At 43.2% G+C, this 6,872-nt stretch overlaps 1 pseudogene; it reads right to left on the minus strand.

Annotated features, from left to right (window-relative positions):
• Positions 1–591: 591 nt before the first annotated feature.
• LOC138142622 (interferon-stimulated 20 kDa exonuclease-like 2 pseudogene) lies at positions 592–1,883 on the minus strand (annotated as a pseudogene).
• Positions 1,884–6,872: the final 4,989 nt, after the last annotated feature.

Genomic DNA, 6,872 nt, shown 5'->3' on the forward strand with positions numbered 1-6,872 from the left:
ATGCATTCTTTTACAAAATACACTGTCCTGAATCTGTTTAATAAGTAGCAAAAAACAATACTTCTTCCTTTATAAAAAATTCTTTCAGTTTACAAGGCAGTAACTTGGGCATTTAGAGGCTTCACTTAACATGATGGAGGGAGTATTGAAAACATAAATGCTTTCTCAGCAGGCACCAGGGACTCAAAGAAATACCTCTTCCCCTTAGGAAAGAGGATATTTTAAAAAAATTTTGACCACAAAATAGTTGATTTTCTTGATTCTCACTACTCAGTGAGAAAACAGGGAATCAAATGATAATCAGAGGTGGCTCCTCCAGGTATTAAGGATGGGGAGAAGAGGGTCCTGGGCTAAAAGTGGTATTGGCTGATGGTACTTTGGCACAAAAGTACTTAATCATAGCCATAATGATTTAGGGGAAATCTGGGGTAACCACACATCCCAGCACTGTCCTATTAGCCAAGCTGCCTGGCTAAATAAAGCAAGGCATGCTGGAGGGACTTGTGACTGGTCTAAAACACCAATGTTAAGGGGTGGGGAGCAAGGTTGGCTTTCAATGTAGAGAGCTTCCCCTTACCCCACCCCTTCACTGAGACTGAGAGGGGAAACACTCTAGGCAAGTAGGACACAACACCTGTGGTAAAAATTCCAATGGCCTATGGTCGGAGAGATTGGGTCTGGGGTAGATTCACTTCCCAACAGCTCCAGCCTAAGTCCTGGGCTGGTTGGATAGTCTGTTCCCCCTGGGGTAGCTGTTTACCCTCAGTCTGATGCCTTCTCTCTGCAATGACTACCAGTCCCACAACCCCACCTCCCCTATTCCTGAGAGGGAGGAGACCGGACCAGCTGTTGCTCCCACTCAATTTCCACCAAATTGTAGAGGTCCATGGTGGCCTTGGCATCTTCAACTGAGGAATGCCCACTCTTCCCTACCTGAATGTTCTGGTGGAGCAGTTGCTTGGTCAAGCACTTCAAAGACTCATTCTCAGGGAAGCCAGCCCGAGAATTAAGGATAGGGATTCTGGAAGTCTCTTGGGTAAGGGGCTTGGGGTGAAAGTAATGGAGGGCTTTGAAGTCATTATGGATGGCATGGCCCACTACAATCTTGCCAAGGAGTATCTTCAAGATCTCTTTCCAGGCCGCCTCGAAAGGGGTGGCATTAACCATATGCTCCTTCTTGATACTGCTCCACTTGGTCCGGTAGTCCACAATTTTGCAGGGAGGATGAATGTATTCATCATATAGCACGTCACCACTGTAACTTACAATGCTACATAGGGCCAAAGAGCTGGTATGGCCTTTAGGCCCTGTGCCCACCATCTCACAATCAAGAGCCACCATCTTCTTGTTGCAGCCCTTCTCTGGTGCAGGTGGGAGGGGGCGGAGGCTACTCTGGAACTCTGACAGGAGATCTACCTTAGATGCCACAGATACTAAACTGGTCTTCCGTGAAGGAGCAGGTGTCAACCAAGACACTGTTGATACTTTCCTACTCAAGGGTTTTTCAATTCCATTCTTTTGAATGGGTGTCTCCCCTATAGGTTCAGGGAGGGGATGAAGTTTCTGTTTACTATTTGTGCTAAGGGTACCCCCTTTATTTTGGAGTTTAGAATGCCCTGATCCCAAAGGCCTAGCAGGGACCTGCATCTGTTTCTGCTTAAGGTTCCTCTGTATCCGCCGTTGTCGTTGGATGAAACGCTGGTGCCTGTGGTTCCCCTCAGTTGCTTTCTTTGGGTGAGGACAGTCCCCAAAGTCCAAGTTGAGAATCAGGGTAGACATTGTCAAGAAGGGTTGGAGAGAAGAGTGACCAGGAGGGATCTCGCTTCAGATAGTGGCTTCTAAAAACAGGGAAGCTTATTCAAAACAGAGGGCTTATTCCTGGCCAAAGGCCAGAGACCCACATCTTGAGGTGTGTAGCATACCCTCCTCTGGCGGCCCTGTAGAGGCCTGAAAAGATCGGAGGCGGAAGTGGTGAGGAGACCGTGTCTGCGAGGCTGTGGGCAGCAAACACACAGGCGATGCATGGGGGTGATGAGGGATAGCTCCCAATAGGTTCAGCAGGAACTCTGATCTTATCTAAGACCAGAAAATCTGCAATAGTGTCTGGAAAGAATTCAAGGTCTCAGGCTTAATTGGAGTGAGAGTTGTAGAAGTTTATTTTTACGCTTCTACAGAATCGGGCAAGAGTCCTTTAGGGGACCTGCGAGTGAGAGGGGTACAGGCTTTTACTTTTAAAGGGTAGGGCTGCCATTGTCAGGGCTGACTGGATGGATGTAAGGGACCTCAGTGCATAGATAAAAGTTAAGGCTGACTGAGAGGAACTTGTGACTTCAGTGCACAGATAGTTTAACTTGGAGATGAGATTTGGGCCAGACCAGAGGAGACATGAGGAGATTAGGCTAGGACAAAGGAATCACAAGTTGTTGCCTAGGCAGAGTGTGGATAGGGAGAAGGGGCAGAGTTTGAGGCTGGGAAAGGGAAACGTGATTTTACAGACTGGTTTTACAAACTGACTGGTTTTACAAATTGGTTTTACAAATTGATTTAGACCCCAGGTACCCCATCAGAGGTGTGTGACAGGAACACGCCTGAGGATCCATGGGCACCCCGGCGACCCCCACCTGGGAGAGGGAAGAGAGTGACTCCAACTGGGGAAGGGGAAGCAGAAGAAGAAAGGGGGATGGCAGGGGCTGGGGCAGCACAAGCTCCCAGGCCCCTTGGGCCGTGGAAGTACAACTCGGAGAGTAAGGTAGGGGAATCCTGAGTTCAAGTTTTACGGAAAAAATCTTTTTTAAAGGGTATTTATTCTATTAAATTTGGATTCAGTCAAAAGGCCAAATTTGAGGAGCTAGAGAGCCACATGTGACCTTGAGGCTGTAGGTTCCCTTCTCCCCCAAGACAAACAAGATTTAAGGAAGCAGATACTTATAGCCAGTAGCCCAATTTTTGGTGTGTATTCAATCCATCTAATCCTGGAGCGAGGCCATTCCTGAGATATTTGGCAAAAAAAGGATTAAAAAAATACATTTCTCCCTAACTAGGTAACACAAATGAACTTATCTTAGCTCTCTATCTATCATTGTAGAGCTAATTGCTACTAACTTGTTTGCCTCAGTTAGTCACATTAATTGATCAAAGAGGTGCAGCATTTAATGACTGTAGAAAGGAAAGAATATACCAATACTGAAAGGATATACCAACATTAAGCAGATAGCTAATACTGGGGTCCTGTGCCCAGTGCTAGCACAGAAGTCCCTTGGAATACCTTTCTAAAAAGGTATTCAGGGGTGGTGTAATGTAATGCCAAGGAAAGGCAACTTCTCAAGGTTCAAAATACCATTGAATAAAATCTCCATTTTATTCAATGACAAATTAAGACCAGAGAAGGTCAAAACATGACATCATTCCAAATACAGCATTTACTAAGTGTGATTAAATAATCTCCAAGTACTACCCCACCCCAGGACCTTCCAATCATTCAATCAATTACAAAGTCCCTGTTATAAATACTACTCCACCCCTAGGCTATACCTTCATTTAGTCCACCACAAAGCCCCTCTTCTCAAATGGAGATTAGTTTCCAAACATAAGTAAAGTACCTTCATTTGTCAATCACAGAGCACAAAAAGGTCAAAAGTTCCCCACCCCTGGATCACAATTGAATCTACCCCAGAGTTACATCAAGTCCAAGCACAGCACTTAATACCCAAATGGAGGTCTTTTCTTCATCTTGACACCAGGCAAGTTCTCAGCAATCTTAGTTCCTGGGGAGACAAGGCTTAGCAAGGCCACAAGATAAATTGCCAGTCCCTTCATTAATTCATCCTCTGTCTGTAGAACAGTCCTAGAACCCCTGAAAACATTGGCAAAACCCTCTCCCAGGATTTCTGTAAACATACAACAAGAAAATCCTTCTTCAGGGCTTCTGAACAAACAGAAAGGTTCCCAGACCCCTGCAACAACAGCACTGTCCTTCACCAGTGGACAGTATTCATTCTGTCTGCAGGACAGTCTCCAGACCCCTGCAACAACAGCACTGTCCTTCACCAGTGGACAGTATTCACTCTCTGTCTGCAGGACAGTCTCAGGGCTTCTTAACCAAAAGCCAGGTTCCAGGACTTCTTCAACAACAGGACTGTCTTTCACCAGTGGACAAATCTGGCAAAACAACATCAAAACAGACAGACAAAGTACCAGCAAAACAGCCATGTCTCCTCAGTCCTTGGCAGCTCAGGGGGCAGGTCTCAAAAGTCCAGGGCAATTCAAAGTGGCCCTCAGCAATCCTTCTCAGTCTCTCTCTCTGCCTCCATGAGGTGCTGCTTCCAAAAAGTCCTTCTGCCTCTCTCTTGTCTCTCCAAATCTACGTCACCAGCTCCTCCCAGTTCAGGACTTTCTTTTCACATCAACAAGTCCATCCCACAGGTGGGATTAACAAGCTCTGGGTTTTAACACAATCAATTTGAAAACCAAGCCAATACAGGGGAATCTTTAATTGCCATTACTATCACAGGTGGCTAGGTGGTGCAGCGAATAGAGCACTGGCCCTGGAGTCAGAAGGACCTGAGTTCCAATCCAGACTCAGACACTTATCACTTACTAGCTGTGTGACCTTGGGCAAGTCACTTAACCCCAATTGCCCTGCCTTCCCCCCCCCTCCAAAAAAAAAAAGAATAATTTTTTGTAATTAAAAAAATAAAAGGTATTCATTGTCTTTACCACATCTAGGAAATAAGAGGTCCCGGTAACACTACTGCTAGGCCCCACTATACTGGATTCTGGAGGACAAAAAAAAAGGCTTATCCAATCAGCCGGGAGCAAGATGAAGATATCTGGTTCATTTTTGACTGGAAGGTCCAATTCAAAGTATCTATCCTACCCTTGTGGAACAGTCCCTCACTTTTTAAAATAAAGTCACTAAGGAGAGGTCCAGGAGGTAAGCTTCAATTGATCTAAATCCCTAATCGCTGTGGTGCCTTGTCTGTTTCCAGAGATCTTGCTGGCTCTCATACCAATTCCTTTTTCAGGCCTATGTTATAATGGTTAGAAAAGAGGAGGAGCAGATTTCTGACTTACTTTGCTCTGTACAGTTGGACACAGACTTTAATCACTAAGTACAAGAAAAAAATGTTTGCAATAGAAATATGCTTATGTTATGAGAAACAGGCAGAGATGGGATAGAGAAGTACTGAAACTTACAGACCTACAGAACTAGCTGTGAAAATACCAGATAGAAGAAACCTGAAGCTTGGGATAGTGACCCCAGTCCCACCCGAGAAGTCAGCAGTGCCCAACTCTAATAGAAAATAGCTAACAGTGTAAGCATATTGTGTGCCAGGTACTATGCTAAAGATTTTACACTTGTTATCTCATTTGATTCTCAGAACAACCCTGTGAGGCAGGTGCATTCATTATCCCCATTTTACAGAAGAGGAAGCTGAGACAGATAAACATTAAGCAACTTGCTCAGGGTCACTCAGGTAGTTAATGTCTGATGCAGGATTTGATCTTGGGTCTTCCTAAATCCAGGTCTAACACTCTATCCACTGAACCATCTAGCTGTTCATAGCAACTATTTAATTAATTTTTGTTGTGTTGTATTGAATATAGGGCTATAAGGCTGAATTTCCATAATGGAAGCTACTCTTTAGATCCCTAAAAGCTTTGTACGTTTTAAAGTAGGTAATTGCAGATACAGAAATTTTGCCTATGAAAATAAGGGATTCTTTTTATTTTAACTCATTGAAAAATCTGCCTTGGAGTCTATAAAAGATCTCTTACTCTTATGAATGCTAACAGCAGTGTTTCTTTTCTCCCATACCAAGGCTAATGTATACTTTTAATGTTATATCAATTAAATTATCAAAGACAATTCATAAAACTTGTCAAAATAATAAAATTCATTTTGAAAAAGAAAAGATCTAGAATATCAAGGGAAATGAAGAAAAAGTTAGAGGAGGGGAATAATACTTCTAGACCTCAAACTGTATTATGAAACAGAAGTCACCCAAACCATCTGGTGTTGGCTATAAAATAGAGGTAGCTCAATGGAACAGACTAGACAAGGAACAGTCAGAAACAATGGAGCTCAGTAAGCCAATGTTCAAGCAACCAGAAACATGATTATTTAGGAAAGAACTCTCCGTCTGATAAAAATTTCTGGGGAAACTGGAAGGCAGTCTGGCAGAAACATTTAGATTACTGTTCACGATACATTCTAGATAGATATATGAACTTACTATATATCATACTATAAAAATAGAAGAGAAGCAGATCATCTACCTTACACAGCTATAAGGAGGAGATGTGTTTGTCCTTCATTCTCAAAGGGGACCATGACATCAGGGAAATGATGACATGACTTGGAGTTGACCTGGATTTGAGGGAGGGAGGGCTGTGCAAGGTCACCAGCCTCACTTTCTCCTCCAGAGCCATCTGGGTCCAGTGGCCAGATGTTCATCAGGATGACTGGAGATGGCCCAGGATGCAATGGGAAACCCTGACCCTTTTAGGCTAAGGTCTTTTCAGATTCTCACTTTGAGTGAGATAATGCCCATTCAGTGAATAGGCCTCTTTAAGAGGGTCTTCCCCTCCCAGTTTGGAGAGAAGGTGTGCTATTAATCCAATGAGGGACAGAGGTAATTACAAAAGATAAAACAGATTGATTAAATGAGACTGAAAAATTTCTGTAGAGACAACATTAATGCACCCAGGATAAGAAGAGAAGCAATTGCATTGGAAAAAATCTTTCTGTCAAATTTCTCTGATAAGGATTTTATATCTAATCTCTATCAATATATATATATATGAGTTATATATATAAATATATAACATATAGTAATAAATATGTGTTTTGTGTGTATATAAATATGCAT

The sequence above is a fragment of the Petaurus breviceps genome, unplaced genomic scaffold, assembly GCF_028583685.1.
Source record: "Petaurus breviceps papuanus isolate PSGF00001 unplaced genomic scaffold, PetGlider_PUasm1.0 90601, whole genome shotgun sequence".
In the NCBI taxonomy this organism is placed as follows: domain Eukaryota; kingdom Metazoa; phylum Chordata; class Mammalia; order Diprotodontia; family Petauridae; genus Petaurus; species Petaurus breviceps.